Raw genomic sequence first — 21122 nt, 5'->3', positions numbered from 1 at the left:
GCAGGGCTATTAAAGTGTTCGTACTGGGGAGTTGATTTGCCTCGAAAAAAGTGATCCTTTGGTTTACAGACATCTCTTTATACATCCATAGCCACAGACTCATTGGCGTTTTCAGTCCAAAATGGCGGCAGCGCCACCGCAGCGCCATCTAGCGGCTGTTGTCAAAAAAGCAAGTTTTGTCTCTTTGCTTCTATACTCTTTGCATATACAGTATGTGTCTAAAGAAAGAGACTTGTGGGTACCCATAGAACCCATTTTTATTTAGATAACTTGAGGCCAGAGGTCAAGGGACCCCTTTGAAAATGGCCATGCCAGGTTTTTTTCTATGGCGCAGTTCCACATTTTATACCCTATGACATCACAAGTTTGAGTTTAAGCGCTCTAAGTTTTGGATTTGGAAGAGAGTTGTTCATGTTTACTAATATTTTTGGACCGCCTTAGACCATAGGAATAACATGTATTGTATGAAATTTGAAAAAAGGCGTAGTTCCCCTTTAAGTTAATGTCAATATTATAGTCCTAAAAATAGAACATTTGTGTTGCAGCCAGTTTAAAGAATACACTACAAAAGAAGCATTAAAATAAATGTCCTGGGGAGCATATTAGGCCCCTTTCCCACAGCCATAAAAAGACAAGGCCTGTCCTGTAATGTCACATTAGTATCCACATGGGAGTCAATGTAGAAGTGATGGACGAGGTGAAGGTTTCAGTGCCAAGGATCATTTTCCGGTTCATAACTCTAAGCACAACTATAAAAAAAGAAAAAAAAGCTCATTTTGGAGTAACAGCTCAAACAAGCTTTATATGAAGCCGCACATAAAAACCACTCCGAGTCGTACATCTTGCTGACATCACAGATTTCAGTCACGGGTCATTGGTTTTGAGCTCTGGAACAGGAGTCCTCTCGCTTTTCTTTATCGAACACACGGTAAACACTGCCATAACAGGACTGACAACATCCACAAACCCACTCAGTCACACCTTGCTCTCCTCTCTGCAGAGCCTCGCCTCCTCTATCTGCTACTGGATGAGTCCGCGATCACAGTCGCTCACAGAAACAGACTCCTTTAAACATCATTGTGTCGCATGCAAAAAACACTCACCGGGGCCTTGAACACACCGCATCACCCCACACTCGTGTGTTCACCCTCCTTCCATCAGGTCTAAACAAACGCCTCCACAGCGCTGCCAAGGACGAGACTTTTGTTTGGTGACTGATCTGGATGTTTCAGTGTGGATGTAGGTGGTAGGTGTGTTTATGTGTATCGACTGCTGATGATTCCTCACTGTCTTCTGTTCTCGGCTTTCTCTGTTTATATCCAATCTCATTCCATATCTATTGTTGTCTTTTATTAGCACATCTGTATTTCTTTGTTTGTTAAATATCTTATGACTACATAATTCAGAACATACTGTATTTGCTGTGGTCTTTTAAACTGTGTGGTTCAGGGCTGTAGGCATGATTTAAAAAATGTAAAGATTGCTCTAACACAGCCCCGTCCACCTGAGACAATTCTGACGTTCTGAAGTGGCTAAAAAATTCTGGCAATTTTTTTTAAACTTTTTTACAAAAATCTGAAAATCCAACATTTTATTAATTCATTCAACTAGTATATCTCCCATAGACTGTATATAAGAAGTGGATGTAGTCACCGTGACATCACATATTGGTTGGTGGAGTGCTGTTTTGAAGCTGCATTTTGGTCGTCGCCATCTTGGTATTTGGCTGTTGCCATCTTGTTTTTTTGCAGCCAGAAGTGACATGAGAGGATGGAGCTAAGTACAACCAAACGCTGAATAAGACATTTTTAGGCAACCATAAAGATTATAATTAACTTTCATGAACTGAAAACACACTGTGAAAGGGTTAAAGTTGTAAGACGAAAACACAGACAACTCCCAGACCGGACAACAGCGTGGTAGCGACCTGTCAATCACAAGGTAGCCACGCCCTAAAGCATCCCCTGCTTTATGGTCTATTTGACTCTAAATGGGACCATAATTTACTAAATAAACATCATGCTGTATTGAAGAAGACTTGAAACTAGCGATTGAGACCATAAACTCATGTTTACAATGTTTACTGAGGTAATAAATCAAGTGAGAAGTAGGCTCATTTTCTCATAGACTTCTATACAATCAGACTTCTTTTTGCAACCAGAGGAGTCGCCCCCTGCTGGCTGTTAGATAGAACGCAAGTTTAAGGCACTTCCACCTTGGCTTCACTTTCCAGACCTGGAGGTAGCCTACTGATATCTCCTTATATTAGGGTCTTAATGTTGCCTTTCTTCTCTAATGTAACTCTGGTGGACACTCATTCCTTAGGTTTTCTAATTTCTTACGATAGCAGTATTTTCACTCTAGCTTTACTGAGCCCGCTACAACCTCTGAAAGACTGAATAGCAGGTGGGCCCGCCGGTGGGCTGTCGGATTGTTAAGAGGTTAACAGTTTATATAATAAATAGATTGATACTTGACATCTGTGTATCGATACAATATTGCCACACAAAATATCGCGATTCTATGCTGTATCGATTTTTTCTCCCACCCAACCGCTCACAGCTTGCAAAGATGCACCATATTTCTCTCTCAAGCCAATCAGAGCAGACTGGGCTTTTTCAGGACGGGGGCTTAAAGAGACAGGAACTAAAACAGAGCTTTTAAGACAGAAGGTGTATGTAAAACAGGTGTATTCAGACAGACAGTGTGAGAAAAATAATGTGTTTTTTGAACATTAAAGTATGTAAACATGTTCTAGTAGAAACCCAAAATACAAGTATGAACCTGAAAATGAGCATGATATGTCCCCCTTAACATCAGGCTGAAAAGCGTTTCACTGCCTTCTCTGGTTGAAAGTTACAAGTCTGTTTCACCTCCGACCACACCCAGCAGAGGTGTGCTTTGTTGCACCTGTAACCACACCCAATAGTGATGTCACAATGTCCTCCTGGAGTACACCTGTAGATCACTGCAGCAAGCTGAAAAGTTGAACCACTAGAGGTCAGCAAAGACATTTTAGTGGGGAAAGTTACTCTTGAAATTGTGTTGTTTTATACACATACTGCATATCATATATCAGTACAGGACAAACTCATTATGATATCATGATATTGATTTCTACCACATTGCCCAGCCCTGCGTAAACCGAACAGTTAAGCTGAATTACTTTTTTCATGCAATATTATGCAATTCATTGTCAGGATTCTCAGTCTCAAAGAGATTTAATGTACCTGACTAAATGAAAGTTCCCTTCTGTCCACTGATGCAAAACTTGATTCTCTATCACACCGACAAGGTTAAAATGTTATCATTGCATCATTAACTCTTACACTTTACTGTCAAAAGTCTCCCACTTTTCTGACTTCATCAGCCAGTTTTGAATGACTTCTTGAAAAAAATCACACAAAGGAAACTATTTTTTTTAACAATATTCATAATTACTTTTGCAGGGTTTGTCATTTTCTTGGCTTACAAGTCCTTACTTTGAAGGTGCTAAATGCCAGACTGGGAGCATTTCTATTGCCTCCGCACGGCTCTCAATATGGCAACGGCATCCGTAACAGCATCTGCAATGGCATCCGTAACGGCATCGAGACGGCGTTATCAGCTGTAACTGCTGTATGAGCGCAGTGCAGAGCGGCGGCCGTGAGCGAGCCAGTGGGGCACGCTCACATGAACCAATATGCCCTAAAAGCAGCAAAATAAATGAATAAATAAATAAATGACTCGATAAATAAATATGTTATTAAATGTAGCAAAAAAAATATTAAAAATAAATGTAGCCATTAATTAATTGATAAAATGTGACATAAATTGATATTTCTGTTTTAATTAGCTTTGTTATTTATCTTTGTGTTAATTCCCTTTTTTATTTACTCTTCTGTTCAATTTTATGTATTATTTTTGTATTCATTTCTATTAAATGTATTTATTTATTTTTGCATTTATTTTTAAATCTATGTATTTATTTATATATTTATGCATTTATTTATTTATGCACAATTTTCCCTTTGCATTTCACCCCTTATTTATCCCACCACACTTATTTATTTCTGTATCCTTTCCTTATACATTTCTTTACACATTTCTTTTTACATTTCTTTATGCATTTCTGCCTCATTATGCAAATAGGTGCGGTCACTCAACGTGTGTCATCATGGGGTCAGCTGTGTTGCAGCTCTGGCATCAGTTCAAAGTGCATCTAAACCTGTGTGTAATAAGGCACCTGCTATCACCTCTTATTATTACTGACCTCACAACTCCCCCTGGTGCTGACTGAGGTGGATGCTCAATGAAGTGCAAGGAGTGAGTGTGCATCATGTGTGTGCTTGTGTGTGTGGTGGGTGGAAGGTTTCCTACAGTACATGTTATGCAGACTAGAAAAGAGCTCCTCTACTGTCGTATAAAATACAGAGAGAGACGACTGTGCAGCTCTTTAAAGAATCAGTGAGAGATACTTGCACAGTCAGCAGTGCTGATTATTTCACAAGTACAAGCCTCCGCATTGGATTTTACATTTTGTTTCAGATTTATGAAAAAGAAGCACAGTGATTGTATAAGAAGGAGACTGCACAGGCAACCAAAAATATCCTTACAGGAATATTACAACTAGAGACTTCAAAGATACCTGAGGGAATGATTAGGATTCCTTAGAGGTATCTTGCATCCGTTATCTGCTCTAAAATAACAGACTGCTCTTGTCCTAATTAGAGTTTTTGAGTCAAACGGATAGTTTGAATCAAATGGACTGAATGAGCTCTGGCTACTGATTGCTGTGTATCCCAGCACCAGGCCTGCGGTGGTACCTGCAGAAAAACCAACTATCTGCACAATGAAATAAATTAAATCTGGGAGGTTTCAAAGGTGCAATGAATAAGACCTTTACTGTCCCATAGTGCAAAATGATCCAAATAAATCTTTGGTGGCAATAGGGTGGTTGATCAATAACAGTGACTCAACAGTTACCTCGCCAGGTGCTGAAATGTCTGGGTTTTAAGGTTTTTATAGTGACTTCTCAGGGAAAGACCATCAGCACAAACATCTGCTTTTCAAGCTAAACTACAAATACCGTCGAGCGGTTATATGCCTCTGCCAACCAGTCATGCTGCAGTTTACATCCATGTCTGTCCAAAATGTCATCACTTCATCATTTCATCCTATTAGACATCTGTGTGTAATTGTCATAATTAGGGCCTGAGCACCGACAACGTTGGAAAAATTGAGCCACTCATTCAGGTTTCACCTACATGTGTGAAATGTGGTAGGCAGATATAACATGTGGACCCTATTGAAACTGTAGGAATTAGGGCCCGAGCACCGACAACGTCGGGCCAGCGAAGGCCCTATTGAAACTGTAGAAATTCTTCTTTGTATTGTAATATGAACCATTTGTCTTAGACTCATGTGGGAGATGTCATTTCACTCAGCAGAGTAGGGATGTCACGAGAACCGATACTTCGGTATCAAGTTGATGCCCAAATTCTAAAAACGTGACGGTACTCTTTTTCTACAGTACCGAAGGTACCGTACGATGCCTGTAATGGACATCGGTAGGGATGCGATAGCGAGGAAAATTTCCCACCGGTTAATAAACTTGTGACAACACCGGTGTTACCGATTACAAAAGACATTTTACAAGTAAGATTACATTCAACATGTGCAGAGCGCTGACTCTGATCTGTACCGTCGGGTGGCGGTGTGTCTGGCTTCTCCGGTAGCCCTTTTGCTGCGGGGTTCTGCTGCGGGGGTCTACCTGGCGCCGCTGCTCCGTGCGCACCGGCTGTGATGGCTCCATCCACCTGGCGGCGATTACCTCATTAACGTTATGGTTCTCTTATAGCATTGAGATTAAACGTGAAATATTGCCAAATAGGTGCGTTTGCTTTTCACTTTGACAACAAATCCTCTGCCATTTCTCAGTCTGTCAACTCTCTCGTCCCGTGTGTGACACCTGCTGCTCTGAGCTGACGGACCAGATGCATTCACGGTCAGAATATAGCGTCCGTCGTCTGACTATCGATTGATAACATGCTGCTGATACGCCAAAATGAACGGATGGGTCAATTCTTTTTATCTATTACTTAAAGGCTACATGCCTCTGTATTTTATAATGTTCAAATGTTTTAAATGAAAGAGTGCGTGTTGGATTGTTGTTGTTGTTGTTGTTGTTGTTTTTTGTACCGTGGTATCGAATTGGGTATCGAGAATCGTGGAAATTCACTGGTATTGGTATCGACTACTAGATTTCTGGTACCGTGACATCCCTAGCAGAGAGTTCCTTCTTCATTGGTATGGTTATCCCAACCCCCTACATATTAGCCACGCCCCCTTTCATAACTCATGAACCGTTTGTCGTAGAGTCTTGTGGAAGGCGTCACTGCACTCATCAGAGTTCCGGTTTCATTGTGCCTGGCAGCATCGATCGGCGTCCCGCCAGTACCCCCCGACGCGCAGGAAGGTGCGAGGGCCCGTTCATCGCTGCTTGCAGCTTTAGTTATGAATATTATTGTAATTACTAGTGATAGCAGACGCTGCCGCTCCCTTTTTATCGAGCAGTGTGGGGGTGGTGGCTGATTGTAACAAACAGTTAAATGTTCAGCGCTGGAAAAAGAGTTATTCAGGCTTCTATAGGCTGCTTTGTGTTAGTTTAAGTTTCAGTCAGACTTCGGTTGTAGTTATTTTAAATGTGAGGACGCATTGCTCCGTGTAAAGATTTCTGTTTTCATCCTGCCGCTCCTCTTACCTGTAATCCCCTACCCTGCTGCCTACAGAAAGCAGGCTTCTTGTTGACAGTTAATCAGCTGACTGGAGAAAGCCACTGTAACCTGGTTAATGCAATGCATATAAACACACTGATAAGAGCTTCATGAACTTCATTCATGCCAGTTTATCATCTCTATAACAACATTTTAAGTAGGGGAGATGTTGTTTTCTCTGAATAGGTTTATGGACTTGATTTCCTGTATCTACAGAAGCTGTAAACATGATGACGTTTTATTGACTCAAATTGCAGGTATTTTCATTAGAAGTGTAAAAATGTGCATTTTTAGGTATACAGATGTTATGTTACATCAACTGGTTTCTACTTAAGCTCCTGCAGACAGAGTGCACGATCCACTAGGTTAAAAGCGCACTTACAACGCCTGAGGGAGCATCACAATAAATGCTTATCCAGGCACATGGAATACATAAAACACCAAACCCAGGTAATAATGATGGGGCTGTGATTTTCAAATTCAAAAATAAATGATTTTATACAAAGACTCTGCCCTGTCTGGGGCCTATAAGACATTATGTTTTAGCTTTTAAAGTGTGTACGAGTGTAGTGCTCTTCTTGTGAACCTCATGTTCTGCAGAGTGCTAATAAATGTGTCTCTCTGTGGTGTTTAGCTCTCAGGAAGACCTCATCATCACCAGAACTTTCATCTGACCTACCTACAGCTTCCAAGAGTTTGGTAAGTGTCAACAAGTGATTTTAGCCTGTCCCATATGACAGGCCTCCTAGTAGTTTACTTTACCCTTGCTTTTATGGCTGTTATGGTATAGATTTATATAAATCTGTTCTCCTACATTCTACATAAGTTGCTTCCTTGACTTAAAAACTGTGATGGATCTTTTGGTCAATTAAGCTCAAAGTATAATTTACCACATTCCAATCTTTTCCGTTATATGCAACTTAGGCACTTTGTGAGGGAAAATATTCAAAATTTTAAATCTACTTGCGAGAGAAACGCTTTTCTAGAATTGCTTTCTCTTTCACCAGAGAGTAAGAAGCTTATCTCCAAATTTGTGAATTATTTCTCCAAAGATTCTGAATCTGTTAACTGTATTAAGAAGGCTTTGGAAAGGGAAATTAATGACGTGTTGCCTGATAAACTATGGAAGACTGCACTCTCCCGTATTCATAGTTGTTCATTAAATAGCAGGCATAGGTTAATTCAGTTCAAAGTGATTCACCGTTTTCACTATTCTAAAGTCATGTTACATAAATTTTACCCCTCTGTGTCTCCAATTTGTGATAAATGTAAATCAAATGATGGTACATTGCTGCATTTATTTTGGGACTGTCCATTAATTTATCAGTTTTGGTCAAGAATCTTCTTCTTTTTTTCTGGGGTTTATCAAAGGACTCTCTCTCCTGACAGAGATTTGGCTCTTTTTGGATCTTCAGTGGACTCCTCAACTCTCCCTTTACTTATTCAAACAGCTCTATTGATGGGCATGGTAGTAGCAAAAAAACTTATTCTCAAAGACTGGAAGACACCAACTCCACCGTGCTTCAGAAACTGGTTGCATGAATTGGTCTCAGTTATACACATGGAGAAATTGCGAGCCAATCATTTTAAATGTCAACATAAATGGGAAGAATCTTGGGGCCCCTTTTTGCAATATTTGGACTCAGTTTGACAATATTTCTATTCATATTGATTGTTTTGTTTTCCTTTTCTCTGTTCTGCTGTTGAATACTCCCACTATGGATGGCCTGCATTTAACTATCACATGGATGATACTGTATGTAATAATATGTATGTTTTGTATGCGGTTTAGATAATTCTCTCTTAGGGATTTGTATTACTCCTCCCCGGGTGTAAAAGTGTGTGTGTGTGAGTGTGCGAGTGTGCGAGTGTGCGAGCTTTCGGGTTTGGTTGCGGGTTTTGATTTTTGTTTGATGTGTGTGTTGTCGTTAAAATTTGTCAATAAAAATAATATAAAAAAAATAAATAAAACTGGGATGGAAGCACACCATGCTTAAATTATATGAGAAATTCAGCTTAATATTACGATAACTGCTTATATTTTCTGTGAAACTAATTATAATAATATCCATCCCTATGTTGACACACTTTATCCAATGTTAAAATAGGTAGTAATTAAGTAAAAAAAAAGCAATCTATGCTTTTATGTGTGGCACAATATATTTGTCTTTTTTTTCTCAAACAATCAAGATGTCGAATTGGGTTGCATGGCTTTCGAGATGACAAGTTTGCTGTACTACACGTCATATGAAACAACACCATATGCTCTTCATGAACCTCATGTTCTTGAGGAAAGATAATACATGTGTCTATGTTGTTTAGACAGAGGACAGAGGACCTTCCCGACGCGCGGGAAGGTGCGAGGCCCCGTTCATCGCTGCTTGCAGCTTTAATTAGCATATGAATTCTTGAGTTATGGCCAAAAACGTGTTTTGTGAGGTCACAGTAACCTTTGACCACCGAAATCTAATCAGTTCATCCTTGAGTCCAAGTGGACGTTTGTGCCAAATTTGAAGAAATTTGATCAAAGTGTTCCTGAGATACCACGTTCACGTGGTACGAACAGACGTACAACACGAAAACATAATGCCATGGTTGTCGCTGGCGCGGACGCATAAAAATGATAAAGCAATGGCAATATTACAGAATAATATATGGTATTATCTCATGTTTTCAACTGTATACATCTCTGCTCTACTTGTCTTTATGGTAAAAGACTGACTGTGACTTTTCTTCAGCACATGTTGCAATTGCTTGGTCACTGATCATCATATTTATTGTACAGTAAAACAATCCTTAAGTATCATTATTTCCACAAGACTGTGGCACCTATCTGTATATAAACAAGAGCTAATGTGGACACATTAGTGACAAATCACCATGATATTCAATATAGTGACTTGTCTGTGCTTTTCAATGCTCATTACTCAAAGAAAGTAATGCATACTTAATTGCTTTTTCAATAGTAATGCATTGTTTGACTAATTAATACCTGAGCACAGTCATTTGTTAGACTGCTTGTTGTGTTACAGTCTTCAAACTCTCATAAGGTCGGGTTAGGTCTCTCTCGTGTGAAAGATAAAGTAAAACTTAGAGAGTAAAGTGTTCTGGTGTTTCTATTATAAGGTGAAAAGGTGACGTCTATGAATTTATATTCTATAGCTTAAAATGATGTGATTCAAATAAAATAGACAAGCGTCTGAAACTGTTGTAGATACACTATGCTCATTACATTTTAGTCATTTTTCAGGGGCACAAACACATTGTTGTTTCTGCTGTTGAGGTTTTTACCGGGGCCCAGAGCAGAGGGCAGCTCAAGTGTCACTTAATGGCTTTTTGTTATTCTCAAGTATAGATTTATGAATATTTTATACTTTAATTTCCCACCACTTGTTTTTTAAACAAGGTTTGGCTGAAATCTACAAACCTTTGAAACGTCCTCAAAATATGATACAGCAGAGGCAAACTGGAGCAAACAAGGATCACTGGGAATCAATGGCTGCGGTCGAAAAGTAAAAAAATTACATCCTTTTTCTAACCACTTTTCCTTGACCTCGATGGAAAACGTCATGAGGTGAAGGAAAGATGTGAAGCAGAATTTATAAGGACTTCCGCGCTGTTAAGAGAATCTGACTTACAATATAGGTTCTTTTTCTAACTTCGTTCGGTGTTTCACTATGGGAATCGCCTCGGCGTGACCAACTAAGGAAGCTCCAATGACACAACGTCTGTCATTGACAGACAGGTCGACCTGTGTTAGGGCTACGCCCCCTCATATTAACACAGTCGACCGCCCCTTACAAATCATTCTCGCTTTTCTTCCCGTGAAGAAACTATAGCTCCCTCAGCTCATCTAAGCTAGCTTGGTTTTTCTGCTTAACAGTTCACAGACGACCCGTCAAGGAAAACGTCGCCGAACGCAGTTCCAGACTTTAGTTTGGTTTTGCTGAGTAAGTACTTCGTGAGAAGTGTACTTTGTGGTGTTACACAGGATAATTAACCGAGCAGTGTCCGCATTAAGGCGAGCTGTTTTGTCCGGCTAACCTGTATTTGTTTATCGGTGTAGCCGGTGACTGTGTAACATTATACCGTACGGCTAGCGCGTTAAGGCGAGCCTACTAGGTTCAGTTAGCATTAGCTTGTTAGCCGAACCGAGTACCCGGAGTTCAGCTAACGTGTCACGGCGAGCAGACTCTAACGGTGCGCTGTTAGCTCGGGCTAAACCCCGTTTGCTAACGCTACTAACCGACAGGCTAACGCGTTGCGGCGCGCCTGATACGGCTGAATATTTATACTTTTCGCTCCTTTTCCAGTCGCCATGTCTTCGGCTGCTCCCCCCACCAAAGGGTCGGAGCCGAAGGTTAAAGAGGCTGCATCCCGCCTGTGCCCTGCGTCATGCGGGGCTTCCATCTCGGGCAAGGACCCTCATCCTATGTGCATAGCTTGCATGGGCGCTAAACACGCTCAAGCATCGCTGGCTAACCCCCAGTTATGTACCCACTGTGCGTCAATGCCAGAAAAGATCTTGGAAAGGAGGCTGAGAGTGGCAGTGGCCAGTAGTCAGGACCCGTGCCTGTCTGGAGCCATCTCAAAAGCCACAACCAGCACCCATCAGCCGCGAGCCTCAACCGGCTGGGCGGACTCGATGGACGCTGTTTGCCCGGACATGCCTCCACTTTTCGAGGAGCTCCTCGAGGTGGAGCCGGGCTATGAGGACGCAGAGGGCGATGCCAGCTCTGACCTCCTCGACATGGACGACATGGAGGATGAGGAGGATGACTCCACATTTCCTCTTCAACAGTCCAGACCCCCCAGCGCTTCTGATGCTGTTCCCACAGTGGACAGCAACTTATACGAGGTCTGCAAACGGGCCGCGTCCAGATTGGGGATTCAATGGCCTGCAGCCCAGGATGCCACAGGGGCGGAGAGAGATCTATATGATGGTAAGAGGCTCCCACCAGCCCAACCACCATCTAAACAACTCCTGCCAGCAGTGCCTGCCTGCATGAAAGAAATGAGCAGGTACTGGTCCAGCCCATTTAAGAGTAAGCTTCCCACCAAGGGCTACTCAAAGCTGGAGATCCACGGAATGGGTGAACTGGGGCTGGCCGAACCCCCAGCGGTGGAGCCTTCAGTGGCTTATCACCTCCACCCAAACCGTCGCTCTCTCTCAGCTTCCTCCAACATCTCTCTACCTAGTAAAATGGAGCGCCTCACGGCGTCTGTTTTCCAGAGGATGTATAAGTACGCAGCGCAGTCAGTGTGCTCTCTTAATGCAATGACACTGCTATCTGCGTACCTGGTGGAAATCCTGGAGGAGATGGGTGGACAGCTGGACTCAGGTTCACCTAACCCTGCTCTCTGGGATGAGATTTGTGTGGTGAACGACCTCATCCTGCGCTCCTCACGTGGCGCAGTACAGGGCTGCGGTCATGTAATGGGACTTGCAGTCTCAGGTGAGAGGGCCCTGTGGCTTAATCTCTCAGGCCTGAGTGATGCTCAGAAGGCAGAGGTTATGGATGCGGCATACGACCCCACCAAAGGTCTTTTCGGTCCAGCTCTGGAGAAAATGAGAGAGACCAGCACCCTCAGAAAACAAGAGGGTGAAGCTTTTGACCTCTGCCTACCCCGACGACCCATCTCTCGCCCCCCTCAGGGACCAAGGGCTGGCTTTGCTGCTGCAGCCTCAGCAGTGAGGGAGAGACAGGGGTCGGACCGCAGACCACAGAAACAGGCAGCTGGTCAACAGACTAGCCAGCAGCCTCGGTCAGAAAAAGCTAAGCCATGGGGCAAACACTCTTTCGCTGCAGTTGCAGCAAGAAACCGCCCATCCCACCCCGGGGACGGGAAGAAGAGGCGTGCGACCTAACACCCCTTGCTTCTCCCTCCCCCCCTCCCTCAAAGAAAAGAAGGGGAATGGAAGTGGAGCAGAGCCCCCAAGCTCAGGCTTCAGAGGCCCTGGTGTGTTCCAGTTTTCCAGAGGTCCTCTCTCAGTTCCTCTCCCCTCATGTTCAAGGGGAAGAGAACAGGGGGCAGGTAACACAGTGTCACCAAGCACTTGTACCCAATTCAACACTAAAAGAAATAAAGTGTGCATTTTCACAGCCAGGCCAAGGGCCGAGGGTGAAATGCTCCCCTCAAAACAAAATAAAAACAAAACAAGGTCATGGCCTCATAATCCCAGCAGATGGAGCTCACGCTCCTCTGAGGGGAGGCCGCTCCCTCCAGGTGATGGAGGTGACGTCACCGCAGGGCGTGCACAGTCCACTCGTTGCGTGGACAGACCAGTGGCGCGCATGCGCAGTTCACCCATGGGTTTTGTCCACTGTTACCCAGGGTTACAGGCTACAGTTCGCTATGAAACCACCCAGATTCAACGGTGTGTTAGTTTCAGTAGCCAGGGGGGATTCAGCACTTGTCCTAGAGGACGAGATAGCATCCCTGCTAAACAAACAGGCGATCAGAGCCGTCCCGAGCGAGGAAGCGCAGCGGGGTTTTTACTCCCGTTACTTCCTCATTCCCAAGAAGGGCGGCTCAGCCTTACGGCCCATTTTAGACCTCCGTGTGTTAAACAGACACCTACGAAAGTACACTTTCAGGATGTTAACACACAAAGTGCTCTGTTGATCTATTCGTCCAGGAGATTGGTTTGTAACAATCGATCTCTCGGACGCGTATTTTCACATCGCCATTTATCCCGCACACAGGAAGTTTCTCAGGTTTGCGTATCAAGGCAGAGCCTACGAATACCAAGCCATCCCGTTCAGGCTGTCATTAGCACCGAGGGTGTTCACAAAGTGTGTGGAGGCAGCTCTGTCTCCGTTACGGAACAGCGGCATCAGGATATTCTCGTACATAGACGACTACCTGATATGCTCCCACTCACGGGAGCAGGCAGTCAGGGATTCCGCTGCGGTGATAAATCACCTCGGGGATCTTGGGTTCAATATAAACTGGACAAAGAGTCGAGTAGAACCCGCACAATGTACAGAATACTTGGGTCTCAACATAAACTCGCTCTCCTATCGAGTCACGCTGTCGGAGGGGAGAGTAGCGTCCCTCACTCAGTGTCTCTCCCGTTTCCGGGTAGGGACAGCCGTGACGTTCAGACTCTGTCTGCGCCTACTCGGCCTCATGGCGTCAGTGATTTCTGTCGTACATTTGGGACTCCTATGGATGAGGGATTTTCAGCGCTGGGTCGCGGCGTTGCGCCTGTGCTCACGCCGTCACCTCAGCCGCAGAGTGAAAATAACGCCAGCTTGTGTGCTGGCGCTCCGCCCGTGGGAGGACCGGACGGCTCTCGCGTCAGGTGTCCCGCTAGGGGCGATGTCATCCAGGGTAACCATGACAACGGACGCGTCCCTGTCAGGTTGGGGAGCGACCATGTTGGGCAGAACAGTGAATGGCACCTGGGACCAGAGACTGGCTCAGGCTCACATAAATCTATTGGAGCTTTGGGCAGTGTTTTTTGCACTAAAGCATTTTCTGCAATTTCTCCAAGGTCGCCACGTCCTGGTGAAAACAGACAACACCACGGTGGTCGCATACATCAACCGCCAGGGCGGGACTCGCTCACTGCCGTTACACAGGTTAGCTCGGAAGATAATCATGTGGAGCAGCTCGAGGCTAATGTCCCTCCGAGCGACTCATGTGCCGGGCGTTTTGAACATGGGGCGCAGATCTCCTGTCCCGGGGAAACCCCCTGTACGGAGAGTGGACTCTCCACCCGCAGGTGGTGGAGCAGGTGTGGCAGAAATACGGCCGGGCAGCCGTAGATCTCTTCGCCTCGCAGGAAAACGCTCACTGTCGACTGTTTTTCTCCCTGTCAGACGTAAATGCACCTCTGGGGGTGGATGCGCTGGCCCACTCATGGCCAAACGTGCTGCTCTATGCATTCCCCCCTCTCAGCCTGATCTCCCCCACTCTAGCCAGGGTGAGAGAGCAGGGCTTGTCGCTAATCCTGATAGCACCACGGTGGTCGTCCAAGCACTGGGTAGCAGAAATAATTCAGCTTCTAGTGGGCGAACCGTGGCCTCTCCCCATACGCAGGGAGCTTCTATCCCAGGCGCGCGGGGAGATCTACCACCCACACCCAGACCGCATGGCGCTCTGGGCCTGGCCCGTGAAAGGTGGAACCTGAACGCGGCAGGCCTGCCCGCACAGGTCATTGACACCATTCAGAGTGCGAGGGCCTCCTCCACTCGCTCTCTTTACAGTTGTAAGTGGCGGGTTTTTGAGGAGTGGTGCGACTCGAGGCACACCATTCCTTTTCAGTGTTCGGTGGTTGACCTGCTATGTTTCCTGCAGGAATTGGTAAATAAGGGTAAGGCCTTTTCTACCATTAAAGTGTATTTAGCGGCCATCTCAGCCTGTCATGTAGGCTTTGGAGAGAAGCCTGTGGGGCAACATCCTTTAGTTTGTCGCTTCATGAAAGGTGCACGCCGCAAGCTTCCAGTTTCCAGGCCCCTGGTTCCTCTGTGGGATCTGTCGGTCGTGTTGGACGCCCTCTCTCATCACCCATTTGAGCCTATAGAGGCGGTGGGGATGAAGTTTATTTCACTTAAAACAGTGTTGCTCTTAGCCTTAACCACAGCAAAGCGTGTGAGTGATTTACAGGCTTTATCCATCCGCCCTTCCTGCTTACAGTTTGCCCCAGGGCTCACCAAAGTCTGCCTACGGCCCAATCCAGCTTTTGTGCCTAAGGTGGTGGAGTCAACCTACAGATGTCCCACAGTGGAGCTTTTGGCTTTTCACCCGCCTCCATTCTCCTCAGTGGAGGAGCAGAGGCTTAACACATTATGCCCAGTGCGGGCTCTGCATGTCTATGTGAATAGATCAGCAGGTTTCAGGAAAGGGGATCAGCTGTTTGTGTCCTGGGCCACTTCCCACAAGGGCAAGCCAGTTTCCCGCCAGAGGCTATCCCACTGGATTGTGGAGGCCATATCCCTGGCTTATGGCTGTAGAGGTCTGCAACCTCCACGGGGGTTAAAGGCTCATTCCACTAGGAGCATGGCCACTTCATGGGCCCTGTTCAAGGGAGTGTCAGTGCAGGACATTTGTGCTGCGGCGAGCTGGGCTACGCCTCACACTTTTTTAAGGTTCTACAGGCTGGATGTCTTGGGGCCATCCTTGGCACGGGCTGTGCTAGAGGCAAACACGCCAGGGTCGGTGTGATGTTCACTGTCTGGCTTATTGTTTATGGCTTCGGGAAACGTATGCAATACGGGAGTGGTCTATATCTCCCATAGTGAAACACCGAACGAAGTTAGAAAAAGAACTTAAGGTTACTTAACGTAACCCCGGTTCTTTGATAACAGAGTGAGGTGTTTCACCAGCACGTCCCTACATGCATAGACACGGAAAGAAACCGTTCTAGAATGATTTGTAAGGGGCGGTCGACTGTGTTAATATGAGGGGGCGTAGCCCTAACACAGGTCGACCTGTCTGTCAATGACAGACGTTGTGTCATTGGAGCTTCCTTAGTTGGTCACGCCGAGGCGATTCCCATAGTGAAACACCTCACTCTGTTATCAAAGAACCGGGGTTACGTTAAGTAACCTTAAGCTTTGTAATTATGACGTATATACAGTATATAAACTGGAAAAACAAAGTACGGAAACTTGTGTTTGGTCGATTATTTCTCTGTTGTTACAATGCTAATGGTCATTGTATTTTACATCGTTGGAAAGCCTGTTTATTTACCTTCGCAATGATGTCCAACTTGTAAGGATCATGCATTTGTGGGATGAGCAGCACAGCTGATTATGTGGGTAGCGCCCAAGAAAAATCTGCCAAAATGCTCCATCAATGGTGAACAGTGTATTCTCCTGTTGGTATTGACTCTTGTTTCGAGTGGTTTGGTGGATTGGATGATTGAACTCTCTATCAGTAACAAGGAACAAACAAGACATATTGGCTATTTTACACTTTATTAATTTAATACAAAATGTCAGGAGCCTCAGTAGCAGGTGGAAGATCCATACGCAGCCACAACAGCCTGGCACCTCCTCCTCATGCTGGTCACCAACCTGGTCACACGTTGCTGTGGGATGGCGTTCCATTCCTCAACCAGGATTCGTTGCAGGTCAGCCAGCGTGGTTGTGTTGGTCACTCTAACAAGCTGATCCCACAATTGTTGAATGGGGTTGGGGTCTGGACTCTTGGCAGGCCGTTCCATTCTCTCTACTCCCACATTGTGGAGGTAGTCTGTGATAACCCTGGCTCTGTGGGGGCGAGCGTTGTCATCTTGGAGGATGAAGTTAGGTCCCAGATTGTGGAGATATGGGATCGCCACTGGCTGCAGAATCTCATCCCGATATCTCATTGCATTGAGATGGCCTTCAATGATGACAAGCCTTGTTTTGCCAGTGAGGGAGATGCCGCCCCACACCATGACACAGCCCCCACCAAAAGCTGTTACTCCATCGGTGCAACAATCAGCATAGCGTTCTCCGTGTTGTCTCCATACTTTGACCCTGCCATCTGACTTTAGCAGACAGAACCCGGACTCATCACTGAACATGACATTCCCCCACATGTTCAGGTTCCATTGTCTGTGTTGTCGACACCAGCGCAAACGGGCCTGACAGTGAAGGGCAGTCATTGCAGGCTTCCTGGTAGCCTTATGAGAATACACTGTTTACCATTGGCAGAGCATTTTGGCAAATTTTTCTTGGGCGCTACCCACATAATCAGCTGTGCTGCTCATCCCATAAATGCATGATCCTTACAAGTTGGACATCATTGTGAAGGTAAATAAACAGGCTTTCCAACCATGTAAAATACAATGACCATTAGCATTGTAACAACAGAGAAATAATCCACCAAACACAAGTTTCCGAAATATTTTTTCCCAGTTTATATATACACTGTATATACACCAATCAGCTATAAAATTATGACCACCTGCTGTATATACAGTATATATATATAAATTATATATATATAATATATATATATATATATAATATATATATATATATAATATATACACACATATAGTATACAGTATATGGGATGTACTTCAAAGCTTCTGGTTGTGATGTGACACCCTCATATTATAAACAGTTTTGTGTTTAAGTACTATATGTTCACTACTTTTTCTAGTAAAAAACAGACTGTTTCAATCTCAATGAAAATGTTACCAATAAAACACCCTGGTTTGTTTTCCACAGACACATGAATTTGGATATAAATTTACATAAGTAATTAAAGAGTTTGTATTAATGATTAATAATCATATAATCATGTAATATAAACCACTTTTACGGTCGTGTTGACATTAAGATTAATGATGTAAACAAACCTTTAGCAGATTAGAAATCATGATTAACTTTAATTTAGTGATTGTCTGCTGCTAAACTCTGTATTAACAGATCTATCTAAACAATTATGGAGGTTGTGTTGTTCCGATAACAATACCAGTATTGGAAATGCGTCCGATACTGCCCAAAATTCGGTATCTGGTACCGGTGAGTACTCCAGTCTATTTACTGATCTGATACCATAATTAATTAACTCCCCGAAAAATCTACTTGTTTACCGGAAATCAATTCTTCTTCTTCGCCGCCGGCTTCACTGTGCTGTCGCCCTGGATGTATCATGGCTGCCACTGGCAACTACTGTTTTAGAGCAGCGAAGAACTGATTGCAGGTAACTTGTCATGTGACGAGATCAAACAACAACGGAAGTCAGAGCGAGGAAAATATCAGCCATTTGGCAATATTTCAAAGTGGAAGATCCAACAAGTTAAACGCGATATGTTCAGTATGTGAGGCTTCTGTTTGGAGGGGTGGTGGCAGTACCCTCGGAGGGTTTGTGAATATTACACCCTGCAGGACAAATTAGCACACAGGCTGTCCACTGAGGAGACAGCCATACAGAACTGTTGTTCATTACTAGCTTCATTTATTTATGTTCTTTGGAACTGACAAACTGAATAAAAGAGAGTTCTGTTGCATTCATTCTCTGTAAGTATTTGTTCATGTTGTACAAAGGGTTTAACCTGAGCCAGGCCATACAACAAAGATAGTCATCATAGCACAGTAGTACATTAAGTAAACAGCTGCTAAATAATAATAATAATAATAATAATAATAATAATAATAATAATAATAATAATAATAATAATATTAATAATAATAACTATATCTTTTTTTTATCAAGCTGGTATCGGATCGGTACTCGGTATCCGCCGATACCGCAAGTTCAGGTATCGGAGTCGGTATCGGGAAGGAAAAAATGGTATCGGAACATTTCTATTAGGAAGGACACCAGATCTTATTCCTTTTTTTCTAGTTTGGTTGGGGGGCGACTCTCAGGATTAGGGATTGTGCCTGTAAGAGAGAAACATCAGACAAATGGTACCTCCTTTTGGTTTATAGCATTAATGTTCCTCTGCAGCAACACTGTCTGAAGGGCACTTTTATGCAGATGTAGCTTGCATATCAGTAACACTTGTTTGGCTGTCATTCATGTCTTAGGTGATGTTTTACATGTTTTATACTGCTGAGGATTTGCCAAAAGCAAATTACCACTTTGGTAATTTGCATACGGTAACATTCAGTGCTAGACTCGTTCCACCGAGATGCACTACAGAGCGCCACAGGAAGTCATTCCTGCCTGCGGCCATCACACATTTCAACTCCTCCCTCAGAGTGTCAGACACTCTGAGTCAATAGACCAATAGACCTGGATTTATTTCAACCCTGTCAGCAGCTATAACCCCATCATTTATTTTTATTCTTATGTGCAATACTGCACAGGAAATTGTAATAATTCAACCGTGCAATACTCTGTCATTAACACAGAATTGATACTGTATATTCAAGAAATATTCTTATTTAATTATTATTTATACTATTCTTGCATTTGTCTTTAACAGACTTAATAGATCCCACTTTTCGGCATTTTGTATTTACTTATTTACGCTGTGGTTTAATATTGTATGTGTTTGATGCACATATTTCTTATTTATTTATATGTCTATACATATATTGTGTTGTATATTGTGGCATTATGTACATAATTCATTTATTTTCTTACATTTTTTATGTTTATATAAGAGCAACTGTAACACCCCAATTTCCCCCCCAGGGATCAACAAAGTATTTCTGATTTCTGATCTGATTCTGATAAACACTAAAGTTGTATTTTAATGTAACAGAGGGAACATTACTTGCTGATTCTAAATCCACAGTGTCAAGACACATTCGGAGGTTTTTCTATTAACAATAACTGTTCTGGGACGCTGTAAAAACATAATGAACGAATAAATGAATTCACTTAAGAATATTCCAATTCAAATAGATAAACTAATGATAATTCGAGGATAAAGTACTTTCAAAGCTTTGAATTCACACATTTTGAATGTAAACTCTGATTTGGGACCCACACTGGTTCAGGTGAAATTTATTTTATTGATTTCTGGTCATGTACTTGATGAAGACAAAACTATTGAAAGGAAAAGTTATCAATACATATTTCTGGGCATTACTTAAAAATACAGGCAGCTTCTTCCAGCATACATTTCTAAAAGGCAAAAAAAAAAAGGACAAAAACAAGCAATGTTTAGGTGGGTTGGGAGGGTGGATTCAACTGGAAAACTGCGAGTGAAGCAGCGTTTTAAGCTCTATACTCAAATATCAACGTTACTCTAGGAATGACTGGAGAGTAACGCGTTACTTTTGTGTTGGGTAATAAGGCCACCGGTTGCCACCCAGCAGCAGCGGTGATGAAGGGCAGAGGAGAGGCTCAGCTCGGGTGTGAGACTGAGACTGCAGCAGCAAGGTAGCACGGTGCGCAGTGACCGGCTGCATCCACTGGGGGAGGACCGAGCACCGCCTGCACGCGCTGCGGTACACGAACCACTTCCTCACCGAGGCTCTCCATCACACACACACACACACACACACACACACACACACACACGCACGCACACACACAATAGGAAGCATACCGGAGTATAGGTAGGGCTCCAGCGGCAGACAGACAGACAGATGTGTGATGCTCAGACTCAACCCCTCGACTGCGTGAAGCTCAACTTTTCCCCACCGTCGCGTCTTTGTCTCCGTTAACCGTGCTGGAGCTGTCATTGATGCTTAACTCGCCGCTTCTCTGCACACCTGCTTCTGTTTCTCTTTTTTTTTTTTTTCACCTCCCTTCAACGATAATTGCTGCCAGTGTATATACCGGGAGAACGATGCAGCAGAAACGGAGGCTGAAGTGGCGATAGATAGATAGATCCTGTTGAATTGGAGACAAGACGTCGAGACGCAGCCCCCAAAAAGTGTGTCCTCCTCGGAGTGCGTCAGAGCACGGATGGATGTAGTGGATGATATAGTCGCTGGTTGGATACGACGAGGGATC

At 43.9% G+C, this 21122-nt stretch overlaps 1 pseudogene; it reads left to right on the top strand.

Annotated features, from left to right (window-relative positions):
- Window positions 1–13051: 13051 nt before the first annotated feature.
- On the top strand, window positions 13052–15929 carry LOC141761761 (uncharacterized; annotated as a pseudogene).
- Window positions 15930–21122: the final 5193 nt, after the last annotated feature.

This window comes from Sebastes fasciatus, chromosome 2 (genome assembly GCF_043250625.1).
Source record: "Sebastes fasciatus isolate fSebFas1 chromosome 2, fSebFas1.pri, whole genome shotgun sequence".
NCBI lineage: Eukaryota > Metazoa > Chordata > Actinopteri > Perciformes > Sebastidae > Sebastes > Sebastes fasciatus.
Note: the sequence above shows the minus strand (reverse complement) of the source record. Positions and strands in the feature narration are given on the sequence as shown.